General features: G+C 45.6%; 1 pseudogene; it reads left to right on the top strand.

Moving 5' to 3' along the window:
• LOC114507493 overlaps nucleotides 1-11,753 on the top strand; it is a 54,682-nt pseudogene extending 42,929 nt beyond the window's left edge.
• The last annotated feature ends 6,139 nt before the right edge of the window (nucleotides 11,754-17,892 follow it).

Here is a 17,892-nt window from a genome sequence, read left to right as displayed (position 1 = left end):
GAGCGAGAAATAACTAATTCAGAAGAGTCGTCAGCACAAGAGAGGGAGGCGGGTCTGGCCGGTGAGAAGTGTCCCCCACACCTGGCTGCGCGGTGGCCTGCACGGAGACGGGCGGGAACAGTGTTAACCCTGGTGATGAGGGGAGCTGGGGGGAGGGTTAGGGTCGGGAGGGGTTCATCACCGTGTGGTTTCCTGATGTTGGTGGTGGTGCCGTTCTGTCCAGTATCGAGTGTTCGGAGGGTGGGGTTGGTCCACTTTCATGGGTCTGGGGTTGAAACACAGCTGAAGACAAGATGCGATCTTTAACTTGACTGGGATTCCCTTTCTGGGGTCGGCAGACTGTGGGTGCTGACCAGAGTCTAATGACTGAGGAAGGGTGTGAATGGCCAGCATGTTCCCGGGGGGGGGGGGGGGGGGAGGATACCAGAGAAAGGAGGCCGGGTGGTTGAGGTGCCCTTAGCTAGGACAAGGCCAGTTGGAATGAAGAAAACAGAATGGAGAAAGGGTTATGTTGAAGATGTGGAGTTTCTGTGCAGTTACTTTTATTACATTTTTGTCAGGAGAGGCCAATTTATTTTTTAATAAATGTAATAGATGCTTTATGAACAAAGGGTGAAACACAGATGACACTTTGTCTATTTTTTTTTCTCATTCTAATGAAATGAGTAGATGGCCCCAATAGAAGCCTAGGCCTTAATGATACATCAGAAAACATTTTCCAGTCATCCTGGGATTGTTCTTGGACTATTCTCATTCAGAATTCTGTGCCCCTAATAACAATCTCCAGATTTTGGAAACATTTACCAACTAAAACACCGATTTCTCATCATCTTTCAGTGAAACCTTGGGTGGCCTTCAGAAGAGAACACAGTAAACACCAGAAGGTGAGTATTTCCTAAATCCTGTTGACGACAAAATTTTCCTCATGGATAGAAATGCAGGTAAGAGTAGGGAAAGTATCCTAGGAACTGATGCCTTCCTTTCCTGGTCTCTTCCACACACCGTCTGCATTATCATCCTTTTTAAAAGATTTTATTTATCAATTTTTAGGGAGGGGGATGGAGGGAGAAAGTGAGGGAGAGAAACATGAATAGGTTGCCTCTCACACAACCCAGGCATGTGCCCTGACTGGGAATGGAACTAGTGACCTTTCAGTCTGCAGGCCAGCACTCAATCCACTGAGCCACACCAGCCAGGGCTCATCATCATCTTTTTTTTTTTTTTAAAGATTTTATTTATTTATTTATTTTTAGAGAGGGAAGGGAGGGAGGGAGGGAGGGAGAGGGGGAGAGAAAGAGAGAGAGAGAGAGAAACATCAATGTGCTGTTGCTGGGGGTTATGGCCTGCAACCCAGGAATGTACCCTGGCTGGGAATCGAACCTGGGACACTTTGGTTCCCAGCCCGCGCTCAATCCACTCATCATCAGCTTAATGGTTAACAACTACAGCAACAATAGTAACGGCCATTTCTTTCATTCTCACAATGTTTCAGACTTTAAGAATTCTATGTGAATTAATTCACTCACACATTACAACCACTTGATGAGGTATGTACTATAGCTGTCATCATGTACAATGAGGAAAGTGATCTTTCAGAGATATAGAAATCTTTGACTATATGTCTAAGATCACAGTATCAGTAGTTGTGCAGTCTAATCCATAGTTTCTTCTCTAAACCACTTACAAACTCATTAAAACTTTCATAGTTTTTCCCTGGCCAGTGTGAATTGGTTGGGTGTCATCCTGCAAAGCAAAAGATCACCTGTTTGATTCCTGGTCAGAGTGCATGGCTGGGTTGTGGGCCAGGTTCCCAGTGGGGGTATTTGTGAGAAGTGACTGATCACTGAAACATCTCTCACTTCGATGTTTCTCTCCTTCTTTCTCCCTGCCTTCCCCTCTGTCAAAAAAATAAACAAAATTTTTAAATTAAAAAATAAAACTTTCATAGTTTCCTAAACTTTCCATTGTCTTATCCATGTGTCATTGTATCGTTCATCTGACTGATGATTTCAACCGAAGTTCTCTGCTGTGCTGAAGTGAGAGATGCACTAAGACCCTCTGACTAAGGGAAGTGTACAATGTGCAGGCAGTTGGTACAGTGAATGGTCCCAGATGAAGAAGAATGTAAAATTCCCAGGATCACAGCCTCCCACTCTAATCAAAGAGCATCTCCCACCCATGAGGAGCTTCAGGTTTCATGATTGAGAAACAACAAATAATAAAATGACTTAAGGGCTTCATATAGGTTATACACTCTTCAACAGAAACTCATCCGTCTGGAACTGATTTCAGATCCCCTTTCTTATAGTGTGAAGTAACAGCTTCTTTCTCTGAGTTCCAATGAGGCCACTCTCATCCTGTTTAGAGTCATTTGTTCAGCCCGCCTACCTCTGTGTTGTGAGCTCTTTGAGAGCCTGGTCTGTACCTAAGTCTTCTCAGAAGTCACACCCCCAGATCAGGGCTCCTGAGGGCCCCGAATGTTTGCTGAATAAATGATTTCACAATTACAAATTAAACTAAAAGATGATCAATGAATGCTGAAGGTAATTTGTGTGAGATTGAAATATGGAGAGAGCTGAGGGGTAAATAGATAGCAGAACATTCATGCTATATTACATACTTCCCAGGACACTTTATTGAACATTATTTAATTGCATGTTCACTATAGCATTAAAAATTGACATGTTATATATATCAGGACACTAAAGACAACTAGCTATTGCTACAGCCTTATTCAAACAATTGGTGGGAATCAGCTAATCTAAGTACAAATATTCTTTCCAAGGTATTGCAAACTTTATCACCATTTTATTTATTGTCTAGATATGTTTCTGCCATCTATTTCTGTATTCTCTTCCCCATATCCCTCACTCTCAATAATATAGATACAGTTGAAAGAAAAGAGCCATAAGGCATGGGTTCTAATCTTGGATTCATTACCCACATTGGCCCTATCCCCTCTAATATTCATACTCCCTAGGTATTTCCAAGGGTTGAAGTATTAAAGACATGCATGTAAATTGTTTCCTAAGCCCTAAAAAAATTAAATACATGCTATCTTTTACTATGTGACTCTTATATTGAAGGCAACATCCAGGATACCATTAAGAAATGAATATAATTTGAAGGAATTGTCAGGAATAGTGAATTTGATGACTGCAAGTGACTCAGAACAAACCAGTGTCCCCTCCTGGAGAAGCATGTCTCTTTGAAAAGCATACTAGACAAAAATCAGGTAAGAGAAAATAATTTGGAAATTTTAGCTCCACTAAGTCCTATAGAAGGGCTGATAAGTATGACCTAACTATGTGGGGTGGACTTTGGGTAGGCCTGGATTTAGCAGGGCTAAGCTGAGGCTGAAGTTAGCAATAAACGTTTTGACAAATCCCATAAATTCTGAGCTCCTGAATGCTAATGTGTAAAGTGAAGATAAGGAAACATCACCCATATATTGTTTGAAAACATTAAATTGATTTTAAAACAGGTGGCACATATAAGTTGTCCAATAAATCCATCTGTGATAACAGCAACCACACTTCATTGGTGTTGTGTGCCCAGGCCTTTACTAAATGCCTAACACATAATGTGCATCCATAAATATTTTATGAATGATTAAAGACTGGCATGTTAAATCTGGTAATGGAAAACTCTAGAAACCAAAATTGAATCAGTCATCTGTAGTTAGAGTCTTAGTCTTCTGAACCAATAGTTAATGGAATAAAATACCAGAGTATGCAAAAGGACAGGTAATAATTTGATGGGAGGAGATTGTGTGTTATCTGACAAACTGGGAACTAACACTCCAGACCCCACCAACCTTGCTCACCTGTCTGTCCTCCAACTCAGAACCCAGGAGAAAGGAGATGGACATGAAGATGTACAGCCTACGAGAAAGAAAGAACCGTGTGTACCAAGAAGTCACCGGGCCCCAGGATGATGACTACCTTTGTAAGTGACCCTCACTAAGAAGTGTATTATGCTACAATAATTTCATCTAGTCCTTTGGTCCCCAAATCATCCCCTTCCTCTAGTGACCTGGAGTACAGGATTGAGTCTCAGTGATGTCAGTGCTGGACTCCCTCTGAAGCTCTTTGTGTCCAAGAACATGCATTATACCTCCCCTAACCCCTGTTGCTCTCACCTCCAGATTGTGAGAAGTGTCAGAACTTCTTCATTGACAGCTGTGCTGTGCATGGGCCCCCTACATTTGTAAAGGACAGTGCAGTGGACAAGGGGCATCCCCACCACTCAGCCCTCACCCTGCCCCCTGGGTTGAGAATCGGGCCATCGGGCATCCCTGAGGCTGGGCTTGGAGTGTGGAATGAGGCAGCTGACTTGCCAGTGGGTCTGCATTTTGGCCCTTATGAAGGACACATCACAGAAGATCAAGAGGCAGCCAAGAGCAGATACTCCTGGCTGGTGAGAACTCTTTACCTCTTCCACTGTTCTCTGGCTTCCCACATGCCTTCTGAGGCCTGCAGGGACCTCACCTCCCACATGCTAGACATGGAGGGGACAATATGGTTAGCTCTGTGTACTGACTGGACTTTACACAAACACAGGGCTCCTGTTTAAGGATCAGAGGGTGAGTGGGAGCAAAGTGGTGCAGACACAATGGAGTAGCTCCTCCCTTGTGGGGCTCCCAATCTGATTGGACAGGTAGACTCAGATGTGTAGATGAGTAAGACCAATATTATGTGGTCACAGTTGGCAGTTGAATCCCCATGAAGGATGGAAGAGCTTTGATGACAGTAGAGTAAAATAATTCTTCTGACTATTACATCCCCACACAAAAAAAAGATCTTTAACTTCTTTTCTGAAACACAGATCGCCAAAGGGAGAAACTGCTATGAGTATGTAGATGGAAAGGACAGATCCTGGGCCAACTGGATGAGGTGAGGTCAACAGGTCTCTGGGTGCCAAAGGGGACTCTCATCCCCCACAAGCCCATATAGCTTTCCCTCTCATCATGCCTCCCTCAGTGGTCTCCCATAATCCTTTGTTCCTCTTTCTCTCTGTACAGTGTTCTTTCATTTCAGGGGACACTTAGGAAAAAAAGTATAGCATACATCCTCAAAATATAAAGCTCTCTGCTAGACACAATATGGGAACTGGAAAGGACCTTGAAGAGCCTCGATTCACCAGGGACACTGGATTACACTTCAATTTATCAAATGAGCATTAATTAAGCCCTGGCTGGCATAGCTCAGTGGATTGAGCGCGGGCTGGGAACCAAAGTGTCCCAGGTTCGATTCCCAGCCAGGGTACATTCCTGGGTTGCAGGCCACAGCCCCCAGCAACCACACATTGATGTTTCTCTCTCTCTCTCTATCTCCCTCCCTTCCCTCTCTAAAAATAAATAAATAAAATCTTAAAAAAAATGAGCATTAATTAGACACTTACTATATTGCAATTTATGTAAAGGAATACATTACTTAAATAGATCACACAACCCATGTCCTTATGGAGGACTTCTCACAGACAGACATAAAACAATTGCTTTTAGAAACATTTAACTATCATTTCCAAGAAGTGCACAGTGTCAAGATGCCACAAACCAAGGGTGGCCTGAACCTGTGAGGGCAGCAAACCATCCGAGCCTCACTTCTAACTAGAGCTGGGCTCTGAGGCCTGCAGGGGAATGGTCATGGCCCCTTTCCTGAGAGGGGCTCTCTTTTATCAGGGATAACAGAATGTGAATCAACTACTACTGTTCTGTTTCATTTTACTAAGACAAAAAGACCTGCAATTTTCTATGGTGACATTGGGCAGTCAAGTGAATGGCACCCTAAGTAAAGTGTAGGGGGGTTGGAGAAAGGCCTCTCGAGAGAAAATAGATGTGGGCTGAGTACTGGATAATTGGTGAGCTAATTTAGAAGCAGAGCCCTAGATCAAGCACCAGGTTCTGTGGTGTGAGACAACTTGATATAGAGTTTGGAGAACCCAGAGATCACTGGATATTATGGCCAGTCAGGGTGGAGGTTAAGTCTAGAACTGGGTTTTAGAAAATAGTGTTAGGCAGGATTAGCACTGCAAACAGGACTTGGAGACGGGAGTTCACATGACATGCTGACAGATGCTCAGACATTGAACAAAGGTTCCCCAGAAGCATTAGGGGCAGTGGGCAACATCAGAGCCTGAGGGCCTTAAGAATCAGTGAGGAGCTGGACATGGATGTAACAGGTAGTGGGAACTCATCACTCTGGTTTTCTTTCCCTTCATCTGCCTCAATCCCAGATATGTGAACTGTGCCCAGCATGATGGAGAGCAGAACCTGGTGGCCTTTCAATACCACGGGCAGATTTTCTACCGAACCTGCCGGGTCATCAGGCCGGGCTGTGAGCTGCTGGTCTGGTTCGGAGACGAGTATGGCCAGGAGCTGGGCAGCAAGTGGGGCAGCAAGTGGAAGACAGAGCTCATATCTGAGAGAGGTGGGCACCATTGTTCTTCAGAACAGAAAGAAAAGAGAGAATTCTCCATACAGATATTCATGATCCAACTCTTAAGTAGAGTAAAATCCATTCTAAAGTCAGTAAAGTTTCAACTGAGATGCTTCAGAAATTCACCATTCATATGCCTTTGACTCTTAGGCAAAATTTTTATATTTTTTATTTTTTAAATATTTCATGAACAACATACACAACTGCATATAGTACTGAAAGACTGAGAGGCAAAAAAAAAGTTTTCAAGCACTAACCAGTTCTCTCACCAAGGCAGTTTTTCTGACAATTTTACAGCTGTTTCTTCTTAATTTTCCTCCATACTTCTAAATAAAATGTTTGTGTTTATAAGCATTCTTTATGTTTTAAAGATTTTTCCCTGGCTGGTGTGGCTCAGAGGATTGAGCACCAGCCTGTGAACCAAAGGGCTGCCAGTTTGATTCCCAGTCAGGGCACATGCCTGGGTTTTGGGCCAGGTTCCCAGTAGGGGGCACGTGAGATGCAACCACACAGTGATGTTTCTCCCCCTCTCCCTCCCTCCCTTCCCCCTTTTCTGGAAAAAAATACATAAATATTTTTAACCAAGATTTTATTTATTTTTACAGAGATTGGAAAGGATGTAGAAAGAAAAACCAATGTGCAAGGGAAACACTAATTGGTTGTCTCTGGCACATCCCTAACTGGCCCACAACCCTGGCATGTTCCCTGACTGGGAATCCAACTTGTAACCATTCAGTTTGTGAGCCAACACCCAACCCACCAATCCACACCATTCAGGCAGGGCACATTCGTTCATTATTTCAGTGAATTGTCGGGTGAGATCCTCCTCTGTGGCACAGAGGGTCCTGGGACCTGGAAATACAGATAAACATGAAGAGAGAATCACTGCTCTTGAGCTGACAGGTAAAGGAGGGAAACCCAGGAACACGTGCTTGCGTGTGTGTAACACTACAGCAGTTAGTGCTTTGGAGAAAACTAATCCAGGACAAGTGCCTAGGGATCAGTGTGAGGGGAGGTGCGGTGTGGCATGTGGTCCAGGAAGGGCTCCCTCAGGAGATAACATTTACAAAAATACCTGTGGGCAGAGGATCCCAGGCAGAGGGAGCAGCTAGTGCAGGGAAGAAAAGAGGTGGGTCATTGAATTGGCTAAGGGTCACTCAGGTCTCCTCTCAGCACAGAGAGTAAGAACAGTTCAGATGGATGCTTAGCAACCTGGAAATGCAGTGCCAATGACCCGAGTTCAGACGCTCAGGACTTCCCTGAGTGCAAGTGTGCAGTCGTCAGCTGTCGAGTGGTGTGTTCTCTGTTCTGATTATGCTTTGGTAATTTTTAGAAAATAAACTCCATTAGGGAATCCCCTGAGAGATTATTTCATCTCCAACTGAGAGAGCATGGTGCATTGCCAGGGAAGAACAAGAGGCAGTCAGGCGTGTAAGAAGTGTGGGTGGAGAAATATTTTGAAACGGGACTTCTCAGTGTATCTGAAATGGACAAACACTGAGTGAAATGAAGCATAAATATTTGGTGTGAGGCTTGAGGAATGACTTTCTTTAAAGATTTTATTTATTTACCTTTAGAGAGGAAGAGGAAGGAAGACAGGGAAACATCAATGCATGGTTGCCTCTCACACGCCCCCTACTGGGGACCTGACCCACAACCCAGGCACGTGCCCTGTCTGGGAATCTAGCCTGTGAGTCCTTGCTCCACAGGCAGGCACTCAATCCACTGAGCCACACAAGCAAGGGCAGGAAAAGCGTATTATTTTATAGTTTTGAAAAAATGAAAGAGAAGCAATTCCTAGTTTTCCTCTTTAACATGACTTAGAGGATACTAGTAGTTGGGAAAGGTCACTACAGTGCAGGGAGTGAAATGGCCTCATGCTACTCTAAAGTCCCTATTCTGAGCAATATTAGCAAAGACCCTTGACGTGGGCTTCCTGGATTTCTGAAGAAGGTGCACTGCATAAGAATACAAAGGAAAATAGACAGCAAGTGGAGACTGTGGGAGACAGAGCTTGCACTGTCACCATAGTAAGAATGATTCACAGGGCAGGTCTTACCAGGAGACTAATCATAGGGCCCAGGCATTCTCATCAACATCTGACCTGACCAAACCTTTCTCTTTCAGCAGAACCAAAGCCAGAGATCCACCCATGTCCCTCCTGCTCTCTGGCCTTCTCCAGTCAGAAATTCCTCAGCCAACACGTGAAATTCAATCATCCCTCTCAGATTCTCCCAGGAACATCAGCAAGAAAACACCTCCAAGCAGAGGAACCCTGCCCAGAGGATCAGAATCAGCAGCAGCAACATACTCGTACACACAGCTGGAATGAAAAAGCTGAATGTCAAGAGGTCGAAGAAAGGTCCAAACCTTTGCTTAAAAGGGTCAATCAGAGGAGACTCTCAAGATCCTTTTTCCAAACTTCCAAAAAACGAATGAGGAGTTCTAGTGGGCATGAGAGAATGATGGAGGGAGAGCTCTGCAGAGGCCAGAAAGAGAGTCCAGAGGGCACAGGCAAGGTATTTGTGAAAGCAGGGATGTCAAGAATTGTAGCAATCAAGCACAGAAGGTATTGGCAAGGCTTCAGTGATGGGTCACATCTCATCACACACCAGAGGACACACTCAGGGGAGAAGCCCTGTGTTTGCAGGGAGTGTGGGCGAAGCTTCACACGGAAGTCACATCTCATCAGACACCAGAGGACACACTCTGGGGAGAAGCCCTGTGTTTGCAGGGAGTGTGGGCGAGGCTTTACAGACAAGTCAGGTCTCATCACACACCAGAGGACACACTCAGGGGAAAAGCCCTATGTTTGCAAGGAGTGTGGACGAGGCTTTACACAGAAGTCACATCTCATCACACACCAGAGGACACACTCTGGGGAGAAGCCCTATGTTTGCAGGGAGTGCAAGCGAGGCTTTACAGACAAGTCAGCTCTCATCAGACACCAGAAGACACACTCTGGGGAGAAGCCCTGTATTTGCAGGGAGTGTGGGCGAGGTTTTACAGACAAGTCAGGTCTCATCAGACACCAGAAGACACACTCTGGGGAGAAGCCCTATGTTTGCAGGGAGTGTGGGCGAGGCTTTACACACAGGTCAAATCTCATCACACACCAGAGGACACACTCTGGGGAGAAGCCCTATGTTTGCAGGGAGTGTGGGCGAGGCTTTACAGACAAGTCAGGTCTCATCCGACACCAGAGGACACACTCTGGGGAGAAGCCCTATGTTTGCAGGGAGTGTGGGCGAGGCTTTACAGACAAGTCAGGTCTCATCACACACCAGAGGACACACTCAGGGGAGAAGCCCTATGTCTGCAGGGAGTGCGGGAAAGGCTTTACATGCAAGTCAGGTCTCATCCCACACCAGAGGACACACTCTGGGGAGAAGCCCTATGTTTGCAGGGATTGTGGGCAAGGCTTTACATACAAGTCCAGTCTCATCGCACACCAGAGGACACACTCAGGGGAGAAGCCCTATGTTTGCAGGGAGTGTGGGCGAGGCTTTACATGCAAGTCACATCTCATCACACACCAGAGGACACACTCTGGGGAGAAACCTTATGTATGCAGGGAGTGCAGGCGAGGCTTTACACAGAAGTCAGATCTCATCACACACCAGAGGACACACTCTGGGGAGAAGCCCTATGTTTGCAGGGAGTGTGGGCGAGGCTTTACACGGAAGTCAGTTCTCATCACACACCAGAAGACACACTCAGGGGAGAAGCCCTATGTTTGCAGGGAGTGTGGGAGAGGCTTTTCACAGCTGTCAAATCTCATCTCACACCAGAGGACACACTCTGGGGAGAAGCCCTATGTTTGCAGGGAGTGTGGGAGAGGCTTTACTCAGAAGTCAAGTCTCATCACACACCAGAGGACACACTCTGGAGAAGCCCTATGTTTGCAGGTAGAGTGAGTTATTAGCATTAAGTCACATATCAACAGCCATAGGAAGTCTACAGCCCCATACACTCCCCAAGATTGTAGTTAGTACAGAAATAACTAGTTAAACAAACCTTCAGTTTCATGATAAGACATGAGATGGACAAACAGTTCCATAGTGATATGGGGATGTCAGCACCAATCTCATTCCTGGATTTTTGAGCTCCTAAAATGTTTTACCTCCATACACTTATGAAGCCCAACACCTCATTCTCCCATCACTAAAAGCAGAGAGTTCCTGAAGAGCCACATAGAACTCATACTCTTGGCCAAAGAAATTCAGCTCCTGCAAATGTGTAAATTAGGACTCAGTCTACTTTGGTTACTGCCCAGAGAGAGGGATTTGAGACAGACTCACCAGGGAATGGAATCCCCAGACTCCTGGGAAGGGGGCCTTTTCTCCTGATAGGCTCCCTACCCTCCTCCCTTGGCTTCTCTTGACTCTTCTAGTTTCCTACGACCTCTGGAGCCTCAGAGGTGAACGGCAGGGAGGGATGTATGCTTGTGCACAAATGTGAGCCTGGCTCAGTCTGGACGCCTGGTCTTCCTCACTCTCCTTGCTGCCCCTTCAGAGTCAGCATTTCCTGGTGCACAGCACACAGATTCCACATCAGTCCATAGTGGGTGTGAGTCTCAGCTCTGTCTTCTCCAGCTGTGTGACCTAGGGCAAGATTCTCAACTTCTCTCTGCCTGCTTCCTAGTCTGTACAATGGAAATGGGAACTCTAGCCTTTGGTTTGACATTCTAAGTTGAGTCAGCCCAGAGGATCACTGAGATCTTAAGTCCTGCTGAACAGCCTTCAGTGCCCATGTCTTATAGGTCTTTAGTGCTGGACAAAGGAAGATAAGGACAGGGTAGGGTTCTGTAGCCAAATTCAGAATTTGAGCATACCCCATTGCCTTCCCCACACCGACTTGAGTGCCCTGAGAAGGAGGCCTCAGGTGGGGGATGTGCTTCCCTCCAGGTCACCACCTTCCCACTGAACCTGCACACCCTCAGCCTCCTCAACACAGGCAGGTGGTACTGAGAGTGACCTGTGAAACAAGACCCTTGGCTACCTCTTGCTGAGAACTGACACTGAGAACAGCACCTATCCCACACTGGTGTGTCAGGGTAGATGGTAAGCCAAGGCCGGGAGGACGAGGAAGACGTCTCTCCCACTAACTCAGCAGTCCTGAGCTTGGTCCATTCCATTGCCAGATGTTCCAGCATCCCAAGAAACACCATGCTGACACGTTGAAATTTTAGGTATCATTCCCACCATGTGGGAAAGAAAGAATTTGAAGCTATTCATCCCAAGGCCTAGAAGATGGGAGGGGGTCCACAGCACTCAAGGTAAGGGCCCATAAAACAAATCTGACTAATTGCTTGTCTCTGGACACTATCTATTTTATAAGAGAGTCCCTAGTGCTTGCAGAGAGACCCCTCTGGTAACTTTGGGTAACTGCCTCAACTTCAACTCTTTTGTCACAGATCTGTTTTACAAGATGACCAACTGGGGTCTGAAGCAAGATGAGGATTCAGGCTAACAGACCCCCACACATTCCTACATTTGGGTAGTCATGCCCCCTATGGAAGCTGGCACCACTTTTAGCTATCAATCAATATGTAACTTCTTCACCTCCATCCCACCAACTCTGTGAGTCCTCGGGACAAAACCCGGTGCTCTTGCCACTCAAGCTCTTGCCTTTCACTCCCATCCCAGCAAGACCTGTCCTCTTGCATGAGAACATATCGCTAATAAACCCTGCTTGCACGCTAATACACTTGCTGATCTGTAATCCTTCACTGCATTGGCAAGAAGGACCGAGTTTCCCCTGTGACAGGTGCACCCAGTCTGCAAATGGCATTCATGAAGCCCACAACACAGCTGTTTCTGTAATGCACTTTCCCTGTACCTGGGTCCCACAGGCTTCATACATCACTGACACCATCTTGAAATTAGTACTTATTTTATCTTTAAACTTTTGTTTGTGACATGAAGTCTGATGGGATAATGAACATGCACCATGTTGGTCATTCCTGGTCACCCATTCCCAGAAAATGTCCACAATGGCCCAAGAGCACAAAATTCCCATGGACCCAATGGGTGGGAGTCCAGCAAGACTCAGGGTGAGAACAGAGTAAACATCTACATCTGCATAAGCACAGGGAAGGGTGCTAGCAGATCCCAGAGGTCGCACTTTTCTTAGAATCAGAGCTGAGATCAATACACACAGAGATGGTGAACAACTAGTGAGGACACCATTGTACCCCCTCCTGCATGAGGGACACGACCTAAGCATGACCCACCCTGTTCCTGCTGGAGTGGGTTCACCAAAGGGTTAGGGTTAGGGTTAAGCCCACCCCCATGACCTGGAATGATGACCTTCCCATCCTCCCAGTGCCAGGCTTGTGAAGAAGAGTGTCTAGAAAAACTATGTGGATTTCAACAATAAATATCCACTATTATGTTCTTTTATGCTTTTTTAAAGGAAGGTGTGTGTCTTTCTTGAGTTTCATTTCCCTTCTCTGTTTCTCCCCCACCAGCACATCCCAGAGAGAACACCATAAACTCAATATTCTGTGGCTCTCAGCATGGGCCACGGGAGAGGGGCAGAGTCCTGGTGTAATGCTGGCAGAGGGGCTGGCACTGAAATACAGTGGGGAGGGGAACCCACAGACTGCCACGTGATGGTCACTACCACCCCACCAGGACAAACACTGGAGCTCTCCCTCCCCTTCAACAGAAAACCACATTCCTAGTGTAGCTGCCAGACTCAAAGGTGTCCCCCAAATCCACATGCTGTCACCCCTGCCCTTGTCCAATCCCTCCTTCACACAACTGAGTTGATCCGTGTTGTGAAAATGGTGTGTGGCTCTCAAAGCTAAGTCATAAACAGGCCCTTCTGTTTCAGCCTTGCTCACAGTTCACATGGGCTCAGACCACCTTGTGCAGGGAGCTGGGTGTTTCCTTATATTACTTTAAAGCTGCTGTGCATGTGGTCTCCCATGATTGACCACCAGGGAAGGGGGTCCCACATGCTGATATATTATAATGCTATTATAATGAAGCAGCGGTCACGTAGCATCTTCTGCACAGGTGCATTCATGATTCACCATGATTCAGCACTTTTCCAGAAAGCAGTAACAACTGGTCTTAGAACAGGATCTCTACCCTGTATCAATGCCCTTTATCTTAGCTCGGGAGGACCTCTGGAGTTTTCTCCTCACTACCTCCTGCCTTAAATCTAGGCATGCTCTGTGACTGGGAATGAGACTGGAGACCTTTCAGTCTTGGCAGGCGGACACCCAGCCCACTGAGCCACACCAGTCAAAGCCATTGCTTGAGTCTTGCATGTGCCTTGACCAGGGATCAAACCTGCAACCTTGTCCTCCACACAACAACAACAACAACAACAACAACGCCCTGTAGAGATATACAAAACTTCACATGAGCCTTCGCTGGTGTGGATCAGTAGACTGAGCACTGGCTTGTGAACCGAATGGTCACAGTTGGATTCCCAGTCAGGGCACACGGCTGCATTGTGGGCCAGATTCTCAATTTGGGGTGTGTGAGAGGCAACAGAGTGATATATCTCTAACATACATCTACACATTGACGTTTCTCTCCCTCTCTTTCTCCCTCCCTTCCCATCCCTTCTCTCTGAAAATAAATAAATAGAATTAAAAAAATAAACTTAACATGAGCAGCAAAGTTGGATTCAACATTTAGGGATGATGCACGATACCCAACGTTTCCTTCTGGTCTGCACCAAGGTTTTTCCCAACGTGAACACCAGATGGCAGAAGAGAGGTGCACTGGGAACATTTTTTCAGGGATCATGTTGTATCGTAAAGCAAGTTTCAACAAACTTCAAAAAATTGAAATTATGTCAAGCATATTGTTGGCACTAATTGCACTTAATCTAGAAATCAGTAACAAAAGGTTTCTAAAAAGTCCTTAGTTTTAAAAGTAATGAAATGCACATCTAAATAACATCGGATTCCACATTCCTAGATGAACCACTTTGCCCACAACTTTTCCTGCGGACCTGCACTGAGTTATTCCCAAATTGAACACCAGATGGCAGCAGAGAAGCACAATGGTACCATGAAGCAAGTTTCAACAAACTTCAAAGGATTGGAATTATAGAAAGTAACGTTTCTTGCTCTCATTGCAGTTAATCTAGAATTCAGTAACAAAAGATAACTGGAAGTCCTTATATTTAGAACGCACTTCTATGAGACACACTTCTAATTAACCTCCAACTAAGTCACTATTGCAGTTGGAAAGTAATTTCAACTGAAAGGCACTATGTATCACAAGCTACAGGGAAACATGCCGTCTTCAGTGCACACAGCAGGAAAGGACAGAAGCTGGCGCTCCGACGGCTCTGAACCCACACAAAGAACCTTATGTAGTGAATCCAGTCCAGAGAAGGTAGCAGCAAGGAAATGTGCACGTACACGTGTCTGGGAGGGATACACTCAAAGTGGTAGCAGTTAATATTCCTTGGGGTAGGATTTTAATTAACTTCATCTTTCTATATAGTTTCAGTAAGCTGCAACAAACAAAGCCATTTTCATTTTAGGATAAAAGTACCAGAGAAAAACATGGAATAGTTTTATAGAATTATAAATAATTCTATATAGAATATTTGTAACAATTGAATTAGAATAATCTAGACTGTTGTGGGGACACCAGAAGCCTTTTCTTTACTCGTCCAGCCGGGTCTCTTGACAGTCCGCAGGAAAAAATTCTAACCGTTTAGGCCAAAATGGCTCCTTTTCTTATTTGCACTTCTTCGTGTGCATTGCAGCAGTTCTGACAAAGGAAACTCCTAACCTTTTGGTAGCTAACAGTGATGTGAGCCTGGGTCTCTGTCATTTACAAGCTACATTCTTTGGGACACGGAAGAAGCCTCCCAGGGTCTTTCTTTTGTCACTGGTAATGTTTCTCATTTTTGTAGCTTACAACATTTACCCCCAAAGTACCTCAACTTCAGACTCTGCTTTGCCTCCTGAGAGCCTGTGAGGCTGCACCTGGCAATGCTCAGAGAACAGGGACCAGAAGTCGTGTGCTCCCAAAGCTGGTACACGGTCTATGCGATGTGCTCGCGAGAAGTGGTTCTACAGGAATAGAGACCTCACACTTCTACCTCACAGAGTCTGAGCACCCTTTTCAGCTCCTCACAGACTGGCTGCAGCTGCTCCCTGCCACCCCCTCCCCCACTCACTTCAAACACTCCCACCCCACCCCACATCTACCCACTGCTCACCTAATTTTCCATGGGCTGGTCTTTCCCCGGACATTTTGTTTCAACCTGACATTTTGTTTGACAATAGGGGCAGGGTTCGTGTGGACCTACAGACAGGATCCCTAACCCTAACCCTAACCCTGACCCTGGCCCTAACCTTAACCCTAACCTACCATTTACACAACACTTTGGATGAAAACCACCCTTTTGAGTGGCAGGTGGTGGTTCCATTTTTTTGCACCACCGCCCCCCACCCCCTCATCTCTCCAGTTCCATGTTGTTGTAAAGTATCAACTGTTCACCCACCCTCACAATTTGTCTTGGAAACAGAAACAGAATTTCCTTATGTTTCTGAAGAAAATCCCACATGGAAATGCTGTCAAGAATGGTGGTTGGGTTTTTTCCCCACTTCACTGGTGTGGAACCCAAACACCAAAACAATTACCCTAACCATCGCAAATGGTTTTTGACAATTGATTTGGGTACTTTGACTATGTGGCCTGTCTGCTGCGTGACCTCACGTGGTCTGTCCTCAGCGAACATCTGGACTTGATGGCTCTGCACTGCACCTGGTCTGTTCGCCCCTGTGGCATCTCTGCGTGAGAAACCTCCCACACAAAACACTGCAAAGCACTCCCAACATGTTAGACCTGTCACAACACCTTCTTGTCCACGCCACAAATCTTTTCTTCTGTTTACTGGCATTTTCACTCTTCTTGAAATACTAAAGCCTAATGAACTGAAAATATTACTATGTTCACCCACCTTCAATATGAAAATGGCCGCACAAAAACCCAACAATTTTGATGAGTTTTTCTTAACTCACTCTGATACATTTGTCATGATACAGTATAACAAAATGGTTTTGAATGAAGTTAAAGACAAGTAGGTGAATCAGAGCAACGTGACGGGGGTGGGAAGATGAGGATGAAGGTGGGGGTGGTAGGGGCCAAACTAACTTTTTGGCCAACCGGGGATAAAGCAGGCTGCACCCAGCATTGCAGCACTGAGATCATGTACAGTGTGTGTTTTGCTCTCATAGCACTGAAGCTGGAATTCACTGAAAGTGGGTGACTGGAAAGTTCTGTTGTTTGGTATTTATGAGGTAGACTCATAAATAACCTCCAAAATGAACCACTGTTTGAGTTACAAAATAATGAGCTGAATGACTAAAAAAACTACCAAAACTTCAGGAAGAAATCTTTACCCTTAAATGCACATGTTAGAAAGAGGTGGAAATGTATAAGTTTTGTTCTCGTACGAGGAACCTAAATCAGTAAATGAAGTCCAGGCGCAGTGGAGGAAATGAGCCCGCAGACGTGTCCAGAGGGGCACGTACATGAAATGATAACGCTTTCTTTAACCTCTGGGTGGAAAATTTGAATAAATTTTACTTTTCTCATTGTTTAAGGAAGCTGCAACAGACAAAGCCAATTACAAATAATTTTCAAGCACACTTGGAACTTTTAAAAACCTGACTTTATTATGCTACAAAGCCAGTTCCAACAATGTCACATAAGAGATACTTATTCCTCCCTTCACCCTTAATCTGGAAACCAGTCACAAGGTACCGGGACAGTCCTTACATTTAGACGTTTTCATATGCACCTGGTAATACCACTGCCATCAAAACTCACTGATACTCCACTGTTATCAACCACTTTTCCTGCTGACCTGCACTAAGGTGTCATTCCCCAAAATGACCACGAGATGGTAGCAGAGACTCACACTCAGAACACATACTGTACGAGGTTGGGCTTGGCCACAAGGTTCCTTGGGTTTTCACTGTGAGACGCACTGGCAGGCACACTTTCCATTTTCCCCAACAACGTGACTAGACAGCATATTCACCGCCTTGTTCCACTGCCCTCTGCCATCTTTCGGGCTACTTCACCATTCCATCTTCCCACAACATTTTATATTTTGGAGCAGAGAAATCTCCCAGGTGCCATTCCACAGAATGGAAATTTTTGCGAGCGAGCACCCACTGCTCCCCTGGCTGCAAGTCTCCTGGGGACCTTTGCACATAAGGAGAAACAAAGGGAAGATACACAGCAAACAAGAGAAGGGACGGTGCATGTGTGCTCAACAAACAGTGCATGCTGCATCCTTTGTCTTTAGGGTTTTGCCTTTTTTCTAAGGTTGAGGACTTTAGAGGAGGTCTCAGAAGAGTCAGCTCCACAGAATACTCAGCTTTCCAGGGGTGCCCTTCGATGTGCTGATGCAACAAAGCGAGCACACAGAGTGGTCAGGGTCCTTCTCTGGTGAA

The sequence above is a fragment of the Phyllostomus discolor genome, chromosome 10 (assembly GCF_004126475.2).
Source record: "Phyllostomus discolor isolate MPI-MPIP mPhyDis1 chromosome 10, mPhyDis1.pri.v3, whole genome shotgun sequence".
Lineage (NCBI taxonomy): Eukaryota > Metazoa > Chordata > Mammalia > Chiroptera > Phyllostomidae > Phyllostomus > Phyllostomus discolor.
Note: the sequence above shows the minus strand (reverse complement) of the source record. Positions and strands in the feature narration are given on the sequence as shown.